General features: G+C 35.6%; 1 protein-coding gene across 3 annotated transcripts in view; it reads left to right on the top strand.

The window, feature by feature from the left end:
* Rlip (Ral interacting protein) overlaps positions 1 to 21,817 on the top strand; it is a 188,607-nt gene that overhangs the window by 22,621 nt on the left and 144,169 nt on the right. The gene's annotated exons all lie outside the window — the stretch shown is intronic.

Below are 21,817 nucleotides of genomic sequence, written 5' to 3'. Positions count from 1 at the left end.
GTTTGTGATTGTTTGTGAAAATACTAGTAGTGGTGGTTGGCGGTAGAAGGCATTAGTGTAGTTGCAGTTTGTTGTGGTTGATGAATTGAGTGTGGAGACAGAGAATTGTAGAGTAGGTGCCCTTTCTCGATGAGTCTTTGGACTCCCTGGAGGCATCACGTAATAATAATAATAATACCGGGTTGAAGTTTAGAGGACATATTGCTGAGGTAGCTCATAAGATTACTTGGTTGTTGAAGGTGGTCTTCAACAGCCAAGTAATCTTAGAACCTTACAACTTCTTTGTAAAGCCTTGTTACATTCAAATCTGAATTAATGTGCTCAGACCTGGTCTTCTGGATTTCTTTGGGATGAGGAAATGGTAGAGAGGATTCAGAGGCAAGCAACCAAGATGGTGAGTGACCTGTGGAATGTGCCCTATGAGGATAAATTGAAGGTGTATGAAGTGTAGAAGTTGGTTGGTAGGAGAAAAAGAGGGGATATGATAGAAACATTTAAGTTACTTAAAGGGTTCTATAGGATTGGTGCAGGGGAAATAAATGTTTCAGCATTAGCTAGAGGGGCAGAACAAGAGGTCATCCCTGGAAATTGAGTAAAAGTATGGTTAATAGGGATGTGAGGATTAGATTTTTCACTTAGAGAGTTGTGAATGAATGGAATGGGTTAGCAGAGTCAGTCGTTTGCGCTTTGTTAATGAGTTCAAGGAGAGCTGTGATAGATTGTGTATGGACAGTTTGGATCTCCTGAATGTCTTTGGACTCCATGGAGGTGCCTGTACAATAATAAGTTTTACCTTTAATTTTCTTTTTAATTTTAAACTTCTTTACTGGGAATACATTTTTATTCTAATGTATTTTACACAGTTGTCACTCCATTCGAGAATGTTATTTGAATGTGGTGATTAAAATCACATGTAGGTATATTACCAAGTGATCTAGTTTCCTACAGACATTGGGATGCATGTACCAAAACTGTTATTTTAGGGGAAAACTAGTCATCATTATTCCTCAACAACAATAAGTTTTACCTTTAATTAAACTTCTTTACTGGGAATACATTTTTATTCTAATGTATTTTACACAGTTGTCACTCCATTCGAGAATGTTATTTGAATATGGTGATTAAAATCACATGTAGGTATATTACCAAGTGATCTAGTTTCCTACAGACATTGGGATGCATGTACCAAAACTGTTATTTTAGGGGAAAACTAGTCATCATTATTCCTCAACAGCAGCTTTTGAGAAATACTGATGGCTATTGAGTTGGTGTAAATGAAATGAATGTCAGCATACTTCTTGTTTGAAAACTAAGTTTTTGGTTATTGTTTCTGTAAAAGCGTGCAATTAAAACATTCAACCAAATAACACACCAGTGGAAACACTGTTCCCAAACTTTGAAAATGCTTGCAAAACTAGACTGCATAATGCCCAAAAATATATGTGTGGTCAGGTGACACTGTCTATATTACAGTGCAGTAACAGCAGCTGAACATATATAAACATGAAAATGAGCATTTCACATGTTTATATATATCAATGTAGATCCTGAGGGCCCACATTGATGTAATAATTTTTTTGGCTTAAGTTACTCAAAGAATCAACCCCTGAAGTTTGACAGTTGTGCATTCCTTCCATTGTGCATCACTGAATTCATTCTGAGAACACACATAATTTTAATGCTTCACACTTAATTTACATTTAATAGAAATTTTTTTAATATAATTTAGTTTTAGTTATGTTCAGTCACATGATTCAGTTTTTTTCTTTAAGTAGTAGAAAGAGCTTGGTAACAAAGTGAATTATACTTGACAAGAAATTATGTTCTTGTTTTAATCTTTAACCTGCATGAGCAAACAGTTTGTGCATGAAATATTTTTATGACTATGCTGCTTGTGTATGAAGGTAGATGACATCACATCAAATTGCTCTGTTATCCATAATGAAAAGCATAATTCCTTTTTGATGTATATATTGTTATGCATCATTATGGGAAGGGTCACTACCAAACTGATTTTGACCTTTATTGAAGTTTCATCATTGGGAGCTAGACCTGTGGAAATACTGAGAGCTAAATCAATGCAGAAGTTAATTTTCATATTCACTTTTCATTTCATCAGGAAATTGGCATATCACCATATTATTAAAATACTCTGGATTACTAAGACAATTAATGTGACGTCATCTGCCTCTGCATGCAAGTAGCATAGTTGTGAAGATATTTCACATCCCACTTGGGTAAAGGATAAAAATGATTAAATGATGATAATTTCTTATTTCATGTAATTTAATTCATTGAAGTAGCATTATTAATCTTTTATAATCTCCCTCTTCCATTTTTCTTGAACACTGAACTTGACAAACCACATGGCACAGAAAAAGGGGGGAGGGTAAGCAAATGTATGCTAAATGGATTTGGTTATGTTATTCAGTTCAGAAGGACATGCACAATTTACAGACATAATACATTGCTCTCATAATCTTAATTACTCACTTTAGTCAGAAATCACTTTAGTCAGAAATCCAAACAGCATCAACAATCAGCCAAATTCATCATCAGTTTGATCATATGACTTCCAGTACAATTAGAACATCAGATTGTGTTCGTGTGTAGAGGCTTAAGTGCTGTGAGGGCATCATGTTGGAGGCTTAATGGATTTTTTACAACACTCAAAAAGAATTAAAATAGAATTTAATACTTCCTATATTTCGTCCTAGTCACTAGGACATCTACGGGGATTACAAAAACAATTAATGTAACATGCACACACAAATCTTACAATACTAAGCTCAACCACGTGGGTGACACTAAAGTCCTATTTAGGTGGAGCACCCTCTAAGGGCGGTAGTAGGTGGCCTGGAATGTAAGGTGGGACCTCTGGTGATGTGTGTTTCCCAAATCTTCGGAAGCTTAATGCAACCGTATTTATTAAGATTTGGTTGGTTTCTGAGAGCTGCTGCTGCTTCTAAGAAAAGTCTCTCTTTCTTGAATTTGCTGTGGTGGAGCATGGTGGTTTTCTTCCATGATACTCTGTGGGTAGTGTCCAAAACATGGTCAGCCAAGCCTGAATAGCCATAGTTGTGTTTACAGATATAAGACTTGTGTTCCTCCAGGTGGATGGATGCTGATCTGCCTGTCTGTCCAAAGTACGCCAGCTTACAGGAACAGGGTACTTTGTAAACTCCAGGCAGCGAGAGAGAAGGGAGCTGATCTTTCGTAGAACGGATAAGGGTAGCAAGTTTGCGGTAGGGCTTATATGCTGTGTGTAGGCTGTGCTTTTTTAGTATCTTGGCTATTTTTTCAGATGTGCCACGGATGTAGGGTATGGTGATGGTATTTTTAAAATCTTGTTGACGAGAAGGATGGGAAATGGGGGAGGAACTGATTATTTTTTTGATACTGTGTTCGCTGTAGCCATTGGAGAGGAAAGTGTTGTGTATGTGGTTAAGCTCAGTAGTAAGGGCAGTTCCACTGGAACAAAGATTGTGGGCTCTCTTGGTAAGAGTTTTGACGATGCCATATTGTTGTGAGGGGTGGTGGTGGGAGAGTTTGTGAATGTATCTGCCTGTGTGTGTGGGTTTTCTGTATACAGTGAAGGCAAGTGTATCATTAAGCAGGTGTGTGATTAAGGTGTCTAGGAAGGGTAAACAATTGTTCTTTTCCTTTTCCATAGTAAACTGGTAGGCTATTGAGATGACTGAGGAAGGAGTAACGTGTCTGGGCCATGAGGCCAAATAGAGAACACATCATCTACATATCTTAGCCAGATAGAAGGTTTGAGTGGAGCTGAGTCTATGGCTCGTTTTTTGAAATCTTCCATATAGAAATTGGCAAGGGGGGTGAGGGGGGGGGAACCCATGGTGGTTCCCTCTATCTGCTTGTAGATTTTGTTCTTCCAAGAGAAATACCCAGAATTAATGGCAAAGGAAAAGAGATCTAAGATGTCAGAGGGAAAAACGTTTTCTAAGAGAGATAAGGTGTCAGTTAAGGGAATATTGGTAAACAAAGAGGAGATATCAAAGCTTACCAATATGTCTGCATTATTCAAGGTTAAATTTTCTGTGAGGGCTTCAAAGTGGGTCGAGTTTTTTATATAGGAAGTGGACCTTCCGGTGAGGGGGGTCAGAGAGTTGGCCAGCTGTTAGACAGTCTGTAGCAAGGTGCATTGGTGGCATCTACTATAGGCCTGAGTGGGGAATTGGGCATCAGATTGTGACATTGTTAAATTGTGATGGTGAATAGAAATCCCAGAAAACATCAGATAGGTTATGTAAATTGCTAGAAGGGATAGGAAAGTATTGAAAAGTGCTCTGCATTCCTTTTATTATGCATTAATGAATTCTTCCAACCAGAAGTGTCCAGGCATCCATAGCTGTTTGGATGATTGTTTTAGAAAATTACATAGTCACAGGAGATGTGTACACATAGTCACACCTGTATTACTGAACAAGTGAGGATGGATTGGCAATTTTAGATTTGCTGATCAAATTGTATGTCGGTCCCATATGCCAGTCCTGAGCCCAGATAAAATTGGGTGATTGAGAAAAGCAATGGTGAACTACCCTGTAAAAATCTCACCAGGAATACTTTGTGGACAATGCCTACAAAGTCACCTATGGTCGGAAACGACTGAAAGGTAAAACCAAGACCAAGATCAAATTGTATTTTTATTGGCTTAAACCAAACTAAATGATTGTGCAGCTTGATAGAATTTCAGAATCCGAGATACGAACGAACAAACAAACAGTGAAAAGCCAACTACTGGAAAAACCCCAACTTAATATATACAGAGTCCAAGATTGGCACCATCAACATTAGAAACAATGGAAAAGAAAAGGAACTAGTAGAAGAATTGAATATATACAGATCGAATAATAGATATTACTGAAAGAAAGAAACAAAAGCAGGTGAGTGTTTTCTAAGCAACAAATACAAGATGTTATATTCAGGCAATTATGATCAGTTAAAAGGAGTAGCTATAGTATTCAGTGCTAAATATGAGGATTATCTTCTTTAATCTCACGTAATATCAAGTAGATTGATGTGGGAAAATATAATGGAGAACTGAACAGTGAGAATGTTTGTGCCTGTGATCCCACAGAAAGTTCTAAGAAAGCAGAGGAATTTTTTGAGACATTAGAGAAGGAGCTGGCACAAAGGAAAAGTTATTCCTTGTTGGAGATCTGAACAGCAGATTTAAGAAATGAATATCACTTATAGTTTTGGAAAAATTTGGTGAAAATAGAAAATAATAATAATGGTAAGTACCAGATAGATTTCTGTTCAGGCCATGGACTAATCATTACTCACCATGTTCCAGTATAAAGATGTGCAAGAATTTACATGGAGAGAGGATGCAAGAAATAAGAATGGTCCTGTCTCAGTGACTATATTATTATTTATAGTGATATTTCATGCTAATTTAGGGCACAAGAGTATACAGAGGATTTGAAAGTGGAAGGGATCACCATTTAGTTTTGAGTAGAATGAAATTGAATATCATATTGAAAAGAAGAGTGACTGTATGTAAGAAAGTTTTAAAATTAATCAAAGTTGAGCAGCTTTCAGAGGTGAACTATAGACTCAAATACACAAATATTGTTTAAGAAAAAATGAGAGTTTAGAAACAAGAACCAAACTTTGGAGATACATTAACATACTAAAGAAAACATTGATTGATTCAGCCTGAGAGGCATGTGGTGAGGTTGTCCATAGTAGACTCAGGAAGTTAGATACAGTTGCGGAATAGAAGAAAGCATATTGAAAGTTCTAGGAAAGTAAGTCAGCTTGTGCTCTGATGGAATACAAAGAAAAATTTAAGAAAGGAAAGAGCACTCTGTAAAACTAACTAAGCAAAATTCTGTGATGACTTTGGTAGAAAATATGTTCGATTAAAAAAAATACATTCAACAGAAACAATTTACACAAAAAAAAATACTAGTGGTGGTGGTGGTGGTGTAGTCAGTAGACTGCTTTATATGTAGATGATGACGATGATAGTGGAATTTTATGTAGTTGGTGGATTAAATGGTGGAGATGGGAAGTTGTAGAGTGCCCTCCCTTGATGAGGCCTTGGAGGTGTTATGTAATAATAATAATAATAAATATCAGGAAGGTGGCAAAATATTCTGGAGGTTTTCATGTTGCCTTTATCATCTGAAGATAAAGATATTCTAGATATCTGGAATAATTATCTTTAAAGATTGCTAAATATAAACACTGGCAGCATGGTGGTTATAAAACATCCAAGAGGAATACAGTCAAGAGTACTAATCAACACTTGAGGTAGAAAAAGCCATCAAAAACCTTAAATGTGGAAAGATATCTAAGAGTAGATAATATTTGACCAGAAATGCTCAAATATGGAGACACAAAATCTAACAGACAAGCTTAGGTGTTGACATTATTCATAACTTATTTTAACGGTATTACAACACCAAAACAAACTTAATTATAAAAAAGATGTTTATTAATTGGCTTATATTTCACTGGATTTCAAAACCTCATCTTCAGAGCACAAAACAACATGTTACAGTTTACACGTGACACTGAGTGAAACAATTCAAATTGTAACGGGAAAAAGATCTAAATTTCTAATTTGACACACTCTAATGCTGTAAGAAAGAAATATTACAGCTGTGTATGAATTGATCTTAAGATAAGTCTCCCAAATTTTTGGCAAATTAATGTAACCATGCTCGTTCAGGTTAGAATAATGCTTCAAAGCTATGGCTGACTCTAAAATTAAACTTTCTGACCTGTAACAACTTCTATATAGCACATTGGTTTTCTTCCATCTAATCCTGTGAAGGAATGTCTGAAGCATAGTCTGCCAGTCCAGACTTGCCGTAGTAATGATAACGAATGTATTTTTATGTTCTCCAAGACTGATCTTCCTGTTTGTTCATAGTGGGCCAAGTTATAGTCACAAGAAATTTCGTACACTCCAGGATATGCTAGGGGGGTGGGGTTTATTCTTAGGAGGGCAGATCAAAGTTGCTAATTTAATGTATGGTGTGATGGTCATATTTTATTAGTACTTCGGCTATCTTTTCAGATTTACCTTTGACATATGGAATAGGAATAGTGGTGTTTTGTTCTTGTGTGAGAGGGCCATGTAGCATTTCATCTATTTTGCGGAAGTTGTAGCCATTGGCCAGGAAAGCATGGTGAAGATATCTAAGTTCTGTGGAAAGAGCTGCATCATTATAATAAATAGCCCTAGCTCTGTGTGTAAGTGTTTTTAGAATACCATGCTATTGGGCTGAATGATGATGTGATTCTGTATGTGGATATCATCCTGTGTGTGCGTGTATGTATGTTGGCTCTCTATAAATGGAAAAAAGATAGTGTACCATCTGACTAATGTATCAAGAAAAGGCAGACACTTATTAGACTCTTTTTTTTTTTACTGTGAAGTGAATTTTGGGGTGTTGGCTGTTTAGGTAGATAACAAAATAATCCAAAGTGTCTTGCCCATGGGACCAAATGGCAAACATATTATCAACAAAGCATAACCACACTAAGGACTTGTGTGTAGCTGTCAAAGTACTGTATTTTGTTTTCGAAGTGTTCCATGTAAAAGTTAGCTTGGTTGGGGGGGGGTGCCATTGCAATACCATTAATCTGTTTGTAGATTTTTTCCTTGCCGTTTAAAGTAACCTGCATACATAGTAAATTTGAATAGCTTGACGATATCATGAGAGAAATTAGATTTTATTAAATCAAGTGTCTATTAGTCATACATTAATAAATAAAGAAGTGACATCAAACTAACCATTATGTCTGAATTTTTAAGGATGTAATTTTTAGCTAGTGATTTGAAATGGACAGAATTTGTTTTTATATAAAAGTAGAGGAGTTACCAGTAAAGGGGTTAAAGCAACTTAGCTAACTGTTCTGCAAATTTATAAGTAGGTTTTGGTGATGTAATACAGTTAAAATAAGTTATGGGGACATAAATGTTTTACAGTGGCTACATAATATAATTCAGAATTCGACCCTGGTCAGAGGGTCGAATTCCAAATGATTAAAGTAGAGCTCTCAAAAGGGAAATAAAATTAAATGTGAGAATTACAGAGGAATTTTCCTACTAAGTCCTGGCACGATTTTTGTGTGTAAGAAAAATTGTGGAAGGGAAGTTTGGAAGAACAAGCTGAGTTCAAGCCAAATATAGAGGTTGTCATGATTAGAATTTCACTTTAAGACAAATAGTTGAGAAATCATGGGAATTTAACAGAGATCTGTATTTAAGTTTTGTAGATATGAAACAGGCAAATGACAAGGTATCAAGAAAAAAGCTGTTCAAAACAATACAGTTATAGTTGAAATGGGATATGACATTAGCCATAACATAGTCTATATTTGAGTTGTAAGTCAACAATTAGAATTGAGGGAGGTACTAAAATTGTTTGAGGTTTGTCTATATGGATCATATTATGAAGGAAAGTAGAATTAAACCTGATATCAAAATTGGAGAGGTTAATCTCAGTTCTTTACTTTATGCAAATGATGTTAAACTTCTAAATAGATCTAGTAAAGTTTGCAGGATTCCCTGACTGATTGAATAATTGCTGAAATAAATTTTGTGTGAAAAAATCAGCAATAAAAAGACAAAGACAATGAAAACAAACTGCATCCTGAATGACAAACCTATGGAACAAGTAAAACATTTCTGCTATTTAGGAACAATTTTTAGTGAAGATGGCAAGTTAAATATGAAAATAGGCAACAGAATTAGCAAAGCTTAACTGAATAAATTTGTGGAATTAGTCAAAACACCAAATGAGCTATATGCAACAGTGTTCAAACCAATTTTAACTTATGGATCTGAGAGCTGGATTAGACATAAAACACTTAATCAAAGACTAGAGATCACATATGAGAGTTATGAGAAAGAATAAGGAAGTGAACAGATGGTATGAATGGCAGAATCATATTAAAAATGAGGATATTTAGGAAGGAACTTGACATTGTTATAATTCAGGAATGTGTTAGCAGAGCTAATCTCATTTGGCTTGGTCACTTTAACAGAATGGGAGAGGAAAGGTTAAACAAGTTTTTTGCTTGTCAAAATGGCAGGATAAAAGTCCCAGAAGAAGACCTAAAAAAAAAAAATATGACCACCACTTGGAAAAAGTTATGTGGATTGATAAGAAGTGCCTTAGAAGAATGAATTATTAGTCCAATAATATTGAAGTCCTGACAAATAACAGATTAATTTTGAGGAAAATTGTCAATAGGAAGTTAGTACTACATGAAAAGGTTACATCATTACTATCATAAAATATCCTGTACATATCAGGATACCATCAGGATATCCTGTAAATATCAGGATACATATGGGTACATTTCAGGAATATGATGATGGCTTACTCATAGCTCTGTTTCCATGGTAGGACTGCATAGTGCTCAAGTTTGATTTTGAAGAGCTTTCTGTGATTGGAGACCATTCAAAATGTGTATGAAATGTATGCTTTTCAAATTAGATGGATGTGTTTGAATATATTTCAGCTGTGAGAGAACATAATTTACCAGAGTTTATCATTCCATCCAATAAGTAAGGTAATATTATAACCTAGTATATGTAAATCATGTTTGCTAATGAAAAAGCTTTCACCTTGCTAATCTGTTTGCCCAGAATCAGTTAAATTTTCTATACAAAAGACACCCAGCTACTGTTAAATTTATAGCACTTAAACATATCCATACATTCAGCACTAATGTGCTGTAGGTTCTGCAACTTTTCATATTTAGAATAAAAAAAAAAAAATTCAAAAATCTATAATTCGCAACTGGATGCTAGAACTACTTATAACTCACACCATTCATAGGATTGGAGTGTAATAAAATTGAAATATTGTATAGTAACAAATTCCACTACAAAAGACCTTAAAGAATTATGTGAGGTCCTTGTGACCCCCCCCCCCCCTCACTGAACAAAGCCATTACATCTGATTCATTCATATTATTGATTTTGTTGGTAAATCATTTCTCTGATTTGCATTGTAAGCATTATATATCATATGTTAGGTAGTACATTATTTATTTTGAGCTTCCATAACTTAGTCAATATAGGCAATGCCCTTTGGTTTAAAGCACCTGGGTTTGAATCCTATCTAGAATACAGAGAATGCATTTCAAGCACCTGTGTTTGAATCCTATCTAGAATACAGAGAATGCATTTCAAGCACCTGTGTTTGAATCCTATCTAGGGCTTTTCAACTGAAAGTGAGTTAATCTCATGGAGGTGGCAGGGTTTTCCTCCAAGAAGCTCAGGTAGTTTTTTCATTCCAAAAAACAAGCAAACTAGCCAAGAACACATGCAGTGCAGTTTAAATACAGTCATGTCAAACAATGCAGGTAAGATTAGGCTCTATCATAAGCAATATCAGTTTTCTAAGAAGCCAGGGTACTCATCTTTGACAGCTATTGAGTCTACACAATATGGAGGATGGGATAATTTACATTGTGTGATGTGAAACCATCATCCTTTTATTGATAACAGAGTGAAATAAAGGCACTTGACAAGCATAATGTTCATTCTGCAGAGCAGGATTCCCAGATTATGTATTCTTTAGCTTTTCACAATATAGGTTTGCAATGTTTTTTATTTTAAGTGACAGTCTCACTTTTCTTGGATAAGATTGTTTAAAAAAATATTCATGCAAACATATTCCACTATTTTTTTGATGGATATAATGGAGTTGAGCAAGCATTGCATGAGTAGTGGTGCAAACAATTCACTTTTGGTTGTCCTCCTTTGATCTTGTGCACGCAGACAAAATAATCTCATTAGGTATTCCTTATCAAGAGTGATTGTGTTTAGCTTTATCAATTGCATAAATTTATATTTTTGATTGGGTCTGGTAGAAAAGCCTACTTATCAAATTATCATTATATAGTCTGCCTTCTACCTTTTGCAACTGGATTGGCAGTTGTCTCTCTGTTCATTCACTCTGTATCATGGTGGATGACTTTTTTTTCTTCAGATTTCCTTGCAAATTCTGGAATACCTCAGGGCTCTATATTTTGGCCTGCACTCTTTTTTCCTATTCATAAATGACCTTCAGTCACTAACCTCAAATCCTATTCACAGTTTTGCTGACAACAGTATACACTCTTCATCTTTTTCATTTGAAACTCTGCAATGTCCATATATTTCAACCTAGAAGATCTTCCATAATCGGTTTCCTAAACATGAATTTTACTATGCTTCAATGGGATTAGGATAATATCAATTTCGATGCTTCCAAAACATAGTCTCATCTTATTTCACGCAAGAAAGACTGCACTTCATATCCCCCCTCACTTTGACATTACCCAGATCTCCAGATCTTTTTGTGTAACTATCATGAGACAGTATCATGTAGATGTTATTACAGCCACACCATGTTAAATAGCAAAGCACCTGAGAACATGATTACACTTAGAACTGCACAGTGATCTGATTTCATGATATTAACGATAAGGCAATGTGAAAATTCACATGTGGGTTTTGTATAACTTAGGAAAAAAAATTGAGATGTATGTGTAAAAATTTGCAGTCTGGGAATGTTGGCCTAGCTCAGTATCTCGAGTGTCAGTCCTGATTTTGGATCCATTGAACACTCAGTCTCTTTGAACAACTGCTCAATGATAAAGTGCAACACACTGTCATTTCCTGGTTAAACTTGATACAGTATCTTTTATATTGTAAACCATGGTGGGATATATGTTGTTGGCAACCATGTGATGGGTATGAAATTTGAATTAATGTTATACATGCATCCATTTTAGAATAAAGTTCTTCATATGAGTACTTGCTAACTTATTTTTTTTGAAACACCTGCATATATTTTTATGACACACACAACATATGCAGTTGTTTATAAACATCTACTGTAACAAAATATTCCTGTGATGGACCATATTGCTTACTAAGCCTTAAACAAATATTTATAACATATGAGCCATACTCTGTACAGAAGAGAAAAAAAAAATTGAGATGTATGTGTAAAAATTTGCAGTCTGGGAATGATGTCCTTGCTCAGTTCTGTACATCACACATAAGTTAAATGATAGAGAATTGTACTTGCACATTTCAAATTTGCTTGTCTAATATGTTAACGTCCATTTAAGCACAGAGGAAGGTAGGAGACAGCTAATGGTAGAGTTTACAGAGTGAACGAGGTTGATTGACAAAATAACCTTCTGAAATAATCCAGTATTCTTGTGAATTACATGTTTCGATAAGAATTTTGTTACTAGGATCAAAAGGTGTATTCCATATTAAAGTATAGATAAATGGAACCTGTTTTTCTAGCACATCAGAGTTCTTTGATGTGAGTTTGCCATAACATGGTGATTTATTGTTAAAAAAATAATAAAAAATCAAAATCAGCTAACGCCTTTTTGTGCCTGTATAGGGAGTAGGCGAGGCCGTTTTTTTTAGCCCTATCTAACTTTTGGAGACTGAGTGGGCAGTTCAATCTCCACTGGTAGCCAATCAGAGATAGCTGGCCCAAAGCTATCACTAATTAATCGGCATGCAGTGAAGAAGGCGGCTAGTAAATGCCGCTATCTGGTGGTCCCTAACATAATATATTTATTTTCTGAAAATAGTGTGGATTCGACGATCGATTTTCTTGAGTTTACGGGACGAAAAACCCGCTAGCCTGTGCCAGAGATCGACTAACTCTGGAACCGGTCGAGAAAAGGCTTTGAAAAAGTTCCTCTAGTCGGCGACTAGATTCGAACGCCTTTTGTCTTGCGGTCAAACGCTGTAGAGTAGAGTGCAAACACCACTTCTACTGAGCTACACAGGCTCTTTTTTTAAAAAAATCAGCTAACGCCTTTTTTGTTCCCGTATAAGGAGTAGGCGAGGCCGTTTTTAAGTCCTGTCTAACTTTTGGAGACTGAGTGGGCAGTTCAATCTCCCAAAAAAAAAACTAGAGAATAATAATAAGCAAGAAACAATTGTTTCTTGGGGACCCTGTAACCCCTAGAGAGCGCGTCCCCTGGGTGGCAGATAGGGGAGCCCACCATGTGTGTGTGTGTACATGCGCGTGCGTGTGTGTGTGTATATATATATACAGGGTGTTCGGGATAAATTTGACATATTTATAATTAATTATATTTTTCCGTAAGTTACATGTATTAACACACACTTCTCTTCATTTAAAAGTTTGGACCCTTCTTCATTCATATACAAGATGTCAGAAAGGATGGATAGCTGGAACCTACCTGAATCATGGAAGAGAATAACTTGTATCATGATGATTCGTGCCCGCCATCAAAATAAGGATATTACGACTGCTGCCCAATGCTCCCTGAATACAGTAAAAACAATCAGGCATGAACTAGAGACTTGCAATGGTGACTACGAGGATGTAGCAAGAAGAAAGATCCCTAGCAGACGATCTGATTGCGTTCGTACAGCAGAATTCCTCGCAAATCTGCAGGAACAGGTGTTGAAGAACCCTGGCATTGGAATTCGGGCTTTGTTCGTGGAGTTGCTAACTGTAGTCAAGCCCTGGATAACAAGGGTAGCCAATGGTAGGCCGTATGTATGGCAGCAGGATTCGGCCCCTTGCCACACCTCTGGGAAAAGTCAAAAATGGTTGTCTGAAAATTTCTACGACTTCACCAGTCCAAATGTTTGGCCTCCAAACTCCCCAGACCTTAACCCCATGGATTATTTTGTATGGGGCGCAGTTGAAAAAGACACCAATCGCACTTCCAGTAATACAAAAGCCCAGTTAATGGATAAAATTAAAACAGTTTTTGCGGCCCTTCCCAGGGAGACTGTAGCATCAGCTTGTTCGAGGTTCCGAAGCAGAATTGAAGCTGTGATCGATGCTAATGGTGGTTATTTTGAGTAAATCTTGTTGATAGTATTGTAATTAACTCTGCCTGTAATGTTTTTTTGTCAATTCATTAAATTTAATAGATACAAAGAAGATTTTCTTTTTCCTTACGAAACTGTCAAATTTATCCCGAACACCCTGTATATATATATGGTGGGGTGGTCCGAATATACTGAATAAGGACTCGTGGACCAACAGGGCCATAAGGGGCAATCATCTTGATTGTAAGGGAAGCGGCACTCCCATGGACCCCTAGCTGGATCTATCCTCTCCTTCTTCTACTTTGAGGAAGACCCACTTACTTTAATCTTTCCTATAAGGCCTTATCAGCCAACTCTTCTTACTTTATGACCCTTGTGCTATTAGAGTACTCGAGGGCCATGGGGTCTTTTCATTTCTGGCCTTACAACTATGTCCTCTCTATAAACCTTACTATATTTCTTCTATAATCTACCCTTTCCCCTTCAATATACCCTATTCCTCCTATGGGTTTAAATTCGGAAGAAGGCGAGTTCAGAAGCCTTAAGGTAGCAGCCCTACCACTGAACTATTCCATCGTCAGGCTAGTCCCCTGACATGGAGAACATAATCATACTTGTAAGCTGACAGAAAAAGATAATCGGATTGAATCTATGGGAAACGACCCTGGAATGGAAAAGGGAAAACGAAAATGGAAACGACAAAATATAATACACATAGCAAACTGGAATGTAAGAGGAATAGCATATAAAGAAATAGAATTAGACCAGTTATTAAATGAAAGAAACTTTAAAATAGCAGTAATCACTGAAACAAAAAAGAAATTAAAAGGAACTATGAGAACTGAAAATTTTAATGTGATATAAAGTGGAGTCGACAGAGACCAAAGAGCACAAGCAGGAGTCATGATTTGGATTCATAACTCCCTTTCAAAACAGTTAAAACATTATAAATTATGGAATGAAAGAATAATAGAAGCTAGAATAAAAATAGATAGATCCTATTTAACAATAATTGGTTTATATGCCCCAGAAGAAGGAAGAGAACAGGATAATATTGATTTTTATAATCAGCTACAAAATATATAATAAAATAAATAAAAATGATTACATAATTTTAGCAGGAGACTTAAATGCAAGAATTGGAAACACAAAAATTAATAATAATATAGGAATACATGGAGAACACACTTTAAACAGAAATGGTAAAAAATTGATTGACTTTGTAGTTTATAATAACCTAAAAATAATGAATTCCTTCTATAAACATAAAGACATACATAAATATACTTGGGCAGCAAGAGGATGGAAATCAATATTAGATTACTTCATATTAAATGAAAAGACATCAAAATTTTCACTAGATGTTAGATGTTAGAGTTCACAGAGGATATGAAATAAGCAGTGACCACTTCCTTGTTAAAATAAAATTAAGATTACCACCTAAATGGCTACAAGTAACAAGAACAGAAAGAAAAATTGAAACATTTGTTTATAAAACTAGACTATTGAATGACACAAATGTACAATGGCTATATGAACAAAGAATTAACCAGTATCTAGATAAAATAAAACAAAATGAAGAAATAGAAATAGAATGGCTTAATATAAAAACGATACTAAATGCAGCAGCAATTGAAAGCTTAGGAAAGACCAAAAAATTCAATAAAAGAAAAAAACTGAAGATCTGGGATGATACAATCAAAGAAATAATCAAAAAGAAAAAAGAAGCCTATCACAAATGGTTAAGCAGTAAAAGATTAGAAGATGAAATAGAATATAAAAGAATAAGAGCCATAGCAAAAAGAGAAGTCAGAAAAAGACATAGAGAATCATGGAATAAATTTGTTTCTAATTTAGAACATGATTTATATAAAATAAGACCCAATGTATATAAGATTTTGAAACACCTAAATGCAGATACCAAAGAAAACATAAAATTAAACACTGAATTGAAATTAGAAGAATTTCTAAATTACTACACAGAACTGTGGACAGACAAATATTTTAAAAAAGACAACTGGCAAACAATTAATGAAAAGGAAATAACTGAAGAAGAATTAGAAATCAGCCTGAAAGAAACAAGAAACGGAAAATTACCTGGAGAAGATAAGCTAGGTTCAGAACTATATAAATACGCAGGAACAAGATTCAAAGGAAGACTCTTATTATTTTTAAATAAAATTTACTCAACTGGTATCCCCCCAATAGAATGGAAAAAAGCAATTGTGATTCCTATCTTTAAGAAAGGTAATAGAGATGACCCTAAAATCTATAGAGGTATCAGTATACTAAATTCATGTTACAAAATATACAGCAGAATCTTAAATAACAAACTAATGAAATATTCCGAAAACTTTATTCTAGAGGTACAAAATGGATTTAGAAAAGGACGATCATGTATAGACCCAGCCTTCTGCCTAAAATTAATAATAGAGAAAAGAAGAGAATATAATTTAGAAACACATATTGCATTTATTGACTTTGAAAAAGCATTTGACAAAGTTAAAAGAAACATATTATTTAACATATTAAAAGAAAGACAAATACCAAATAATATCCTAAAAGCTGTCTCAAGTATATATGAAAATAATCAAATACAAATAAGATTAAATCATGAGCTATCATATACAAGAGAGATAAACCAAGGGGTCCGACAGGGATGTCCCCTCTCAGCAACTCTTTTTAATATCTACTTAAATGAAATAATAATAAAATGGAGTAAAAATTTACATCAAGGAATTAAACTTTCACCTACAGTTAACTTAAACACTCTCCTTTTTGCAGACGACCAAATAATAATTACAAATTCTGAAGATAACTTACAGAAAGCTATTTTAAATCTAAATGAGATATCCAAAGATTATGGTATGATAATATCAACGGAAAAATCAAAAACTATGGCCTTTAAAGGACAAGATCCAGCAAGAACTAAAATAGTATTAGATAACAAGATCTTAGAACAGGTGAATTCATTTAACTACCTAGGATGTATGATCACTTATGAAAATGAAAAACGTATAAACATAAAAATTGCAAAATATTTAAAAATAACAGGAGTAATTAACTCTATATTTAAACCAAACCTAGTTCAAAAACAAACCAGGCTAAAAGTATACAATACATTAGCCCTACCGGTCTTAATGTATGGAAGCGAAATCTGGACAATAAAATAAAAAGACAAACAAAGATTAACAACAGCAGAAATGAAGTTTATGAGAAAAACTGCAAAGTATACCCTATTTGATCACAAAAGAAACGAAGATATTATGAAAGAATTAAACCAAGAACCAGTAATTGAAAAAATTAAAAAATATAAACATAGATGGATGGAACACGTTCAAAGAATGAAAACAGAAAGATTACCAAAACAAGCCTTAAAGTACAAGCCATTAGGAAAAAGAAAACCAGGACGTCCTCTTAAACGATTCATTGATGACTTCTAAGGCCAGAACAGGCCATACTAGGCCTAAATCCTTGATACGTATGATGATGATGAAGAAACAATTGTTGCTTAGAGGGAAAAAAAAGATGTATGGGTGGGGGGGGCTGAAAAGTTCTGATAAACACTGAAAGCAAAAATGATATTAAAGCAACTGATATAACCCAAAAAAAAAAAACATCTTAAAACCCTTCAACTCCCATGTTTCATAATTTGTTCTTTTTCTTTTAGGATGTATTTGAAGACATGTCAGAGGTTTTGGAGAAATTCTAAGACAAAGGTTCAGGCCATCAAGTTTTTTGTGCTGCAAGAAAAATCCGCAACTGAGATTAACCAAACTATGTGTGAGACTTTAGGGGACTGTGTCCCAGCGTACCCAACAGTTGCCAGATGGGTGACAAAATTTAAAACTGGGCATCCTGAGACAACAGATGCCCCCAGGTCAGGAAGAACTTCCACAGTGATCACACCTGAAAACATAGATGCAGTGCATGCTATGATAGATGAATATGAGCCAAAAACATTGCAAAGACTCTGGAGATATCCAGAGAATGAGTTGGGGCAGAAACTCTCAGCAAAGTGAGTCCCCAAATGTTTGAATGCTGACCAAAAGAGAGAATGTGTGCTGTCATCTCAAAGGATTTGAGGTCATTTTTTTGAGAAATCAGGTGCATATTTTGTGGCTTGTATTGTGACTGTTGATTAAACATGGCTTCATCACTATGACCTAGAGCCCAAACAACAGTCAATGGAGTGGAGACACAAAGGTTCTTCTCCATGGCCAAAGAAGTTCTGAACCCAAAAGTCAGCAGGGAAGATTCTTGCCATTGTCTTTTGGGATATGGATGGTGTAATCCATATTAAGTACCTCAAAAAAGGTGAAACTGTTACAACAGCAGTTTAGTCAACAGCTCTGAAGGAATTGAAGTAGGTACTGAAGGAAAAACATTGCAGGAAACTGAGCAGAGGCATTTGCTTTTGTAAAACAACTCATCTGGTCACACTGCTCATGAAACCCAACAGACAATACACAACTTGGGCTTTCATTGTTTGCCTCACCTTGCCAGACCTGGCCCATCTGACTATTTCCTATTCCCAAATTGAAACACTTTAAAGGAACAAAATTCACCACAGATGATGAAGTCATATCTGCAGCTGACTGGTTTGTGCAACAAGGGAAAGACCTTTTTCTCTGAGGATTGCAAATGATGCAGTAGCATTGTAACAAGTGTATAACACTTCATGGGTAATATGTAGAATAATGTGTAAGTAACATGGTTCTACCTCACTTCATCATCAAATTCCTGCCATGTACCCTCAAGGGGGTGTACAGGATATGATAGTACTACATGAAAAAAATTACATCATAACTAACTTCTTATCTACAATTTTCCTCCAAATCAGTCTGTTACTTGTCAAGACTCCAACATTATCAGATCTTATATTTCTATCGTCTAAGGCACTTTGTACCGTATCAATCCACCTATATCTTGGTCTTCCTCTGGATTGTTTTGCTGCCAACCTGCAGAGAACACTTGTTTTGCTAATCTTTGTTTGCCCATTCTGTTTAAGTGACCATACCACATGAGATTAGCTCTGCTAACGCATTCCTGGATGTTGACAATGTCAAGTTCTTTCTTAATATCCTCGTTTTTAATATGATATTGCAATTGATGCCATCTGTTCACACCACTAATCATTCTGACTCTCATATCTGCAGTCTCTAGTCTTTGGTCAAGTGTTTTACTTCTGACCCAGCTCTCAGATCCATAAGTTAAAACTGGTTTGAACACTGTCTTGTATAATACAGCTAATTTAGTGTTCCAACTAATTTCATTCTTATTCCATATGAATTTATTCAATTGACTTCCTACCATACCAGCTTTGCTGATTCTGTTGTCTATTTCCATATTTAATTTACCATCTTCAGTAAAAATCGTGCCCAAGTAGCTGAAATGTTTTACTTGTTCCACAGGTTCTCCATTCACAACACAGTTGACATTTTCAATGATTCTGCCTATTTTCATTGTCTTTGTCTTTTTATTGCTGACATTCATACCATATCTATTACAACAGCTGTTCAATTTAGTCAGAGAATTTTGCAGACTTGTAACGGATTTATTTAGAAGTATAACATCATCCGCATAAAGCAAAGAACTGACATTAACATATCCAATTTTGATATCATGTTTAATACCACTTTCCTTCATAATGTGATCCATATAGATAATGAATAACAGAGGGGATAATGTACATCCTTGTCTCACACAAGATTTAGCATTAAACCATCTTCCTGTACTTCCTTCAAAATTCAACTCAAATAAAGACTAAGTATTGCTTGATATAATACCCCATCGACACCATATAACTGTACCGTATTGAATAGCTTCTCTCTTGGCACCTTGTCATATGCCTTTTCCAAATCGAAAACTTTAATACAGATCTTTGTTATATTCCCATGATTTCTCCGCTATTTGTCGTAAAGTGAAGATCTGATCCTGACAGCCTCTGTTTGGCCTGAATCCAGCTTGTTCTTCACCAAGCTTTTCTTCCACAATTCTTCTCAACCGTTTCTCAAGTATACTTGCACATATCTTACCAGGAACACTCAATAGGGATATACCTCTGTAATTCTCACATTCAGTTTTATTTCCCTTTTGATATATGGGTACTATGAGAGCTCTACTCCAATCATTGGGAATTCGTCCCTCTGTCCAGGCTTTCTGAACTATGCAGTGCAGCCACTGTAAGACTCTTATACCACCATACTTCAGCATTTCTGGTCGAATATCATCTACTCCTGCTGCCTTTCCACATTTCAAACCTTTGATGGCTTTTTCTATTTCAAGTATGGAGATGTATTCCTGACTGGATGCCTGGTCAGTGTTCTTTACCACTGCTTGTTTCATTTAGCAGTTTTTCAAAGTAATTACTCCATACTTCAAGGATATCTTTTTCTCCCATTTTCATGTCACCTTTATCATCTCTAACTCCTTTTACAGCACTCTTTCCTCCATTCCTATGCTTCTTCAACAACCTCCAGAATATTTTGCCACCTTCTTGATATTTATTTTCTATATTCTTGCCAAAGTCCTCCCATAACTTTTGTTTACTTAGTTTTACTCAGTGTTTAGCATTGTTGCATTTGTCTCTGTATTCTCTAAGAGCACAAGCTGACTTATTTGACAGGAACTTTTGATATGCTTTCTTCTTTTCCTTCACTGCCTCTTTAACTTCCTGTGTCCACCAGGGAGTTCTGATTTTTCTATCCTTGCAGACAACCTCACCACATGCCTCTCTGGCAGAATCAATCAATGTTTTCTTCAGAGTTTGCCACTGAATCTCCAAGGTTTATTTCCTGTTCTCAAACTCTTTAATTTTTCTTCAATAATCTTTGTGTATTTTAGTCTACAGTTCACATCTGAGAGCTGCTCAACTTTTATTCGCTTTAAAACTTTCTTACATGTTATTCTTTTCAATATGAAATTCAATTTTATCTTGCTCAAGACTAAATAGTGATCACTTCCAATTTCATATCCTCTGTACACTCTGGTGTCCTGCACCAGGGAGAAAACATCACTATCAACAATAACATAGTCAATGAGACTTTTCTTATTCCTTGCCTCTTCTCTCCATGTGAATTTGTGCACATTTTTATGTTGGAACAGGGTGTTAGTAATAACCAGTCCATGTCCTGAGCAGAAATGCAACAGATATTTGCCATTATTATTAGCTTTGCTCATTTCTCCAAATTTTCTCCAGATTGTGACATACAAATATTTTTGTATGTCTGACAATCATTTCCCACTCTGCTATTTAGATCCCCAACAAGGACCAACTTTTCTTTTTTCATTGTGTCAGTGGCTTTTTCTAAAGCCTGAAAAAATTCCTCCACTTCTACCTTAGTAGAACCTTCTGTGGAACCATAGGCACAAATAAGTCTCATTGTCCAGTTCCCCATTCTCATATTTGCCCACATTACTCTACTTGAGACCGACTGCCATTCAAGAAGATTAGCTTCGTATTTTGTGTTGAATACTATGGCTACTCCTTCTTTTCCTTGATTGTCATTGCCTGAATATAACATTTTGTATTTATTGCTCAGAAAGATCTCGCCAGTTTTTGTCTTTTTTGTTTCAGTCACCCCTATTATGTCGATCTGGTACTTATCTAATTTCTCAGCTAGCTCCATTTCTTTGCCATTCAGGCTTCTTATGTTGATGGTACCAATCTTTAACTCTGGTGATGTTGAGTTGGGGTTTGTTTTCAGATTTGTTCCAGTAACTGACTTTTTGCTGTTCGCCCTGGTTCCCTGGCGAAAACAGTGGGGGCCTTGTTTAACAGGGCAATGCCCCAGCCGGCCTGAAATTTTGTCATGTTGTACCATCATTTTTTATTTTGGTTTAACCAATAAGAATACAATTTGGTCGGTTAAATTCCAAATTGCCAGCCCATTCTCGTTCATTCAGTATCCAAGTAGATACCCAACAGGGTGTACCACAAGAAGGTGAGGATTGGACATTAGGTCAGAAGCCATGGTCAGTTCTCCA

The sequence above is a fragment of the Typopeltis vanoorti genome, chromosome 15 (genome assembly GCF_054136105.1).
Source record: "Typopeltis vanoorti isolate ZY-2024b chromosome 15, IOZ_Tvanoo_1.0, whole genome shotgun sequence".
Lineage (NCBI taxonomy): Eukaryota > Metazoa > Arthropoda > Arachnida > Uropygi > Thelyphonidae > Typopeltis > Typopeltis vanoorti.
Note: the sequence above shows the minus strand (reverse complement) of the source record. Positions and strands in the feature narration are given on the sequence as shown.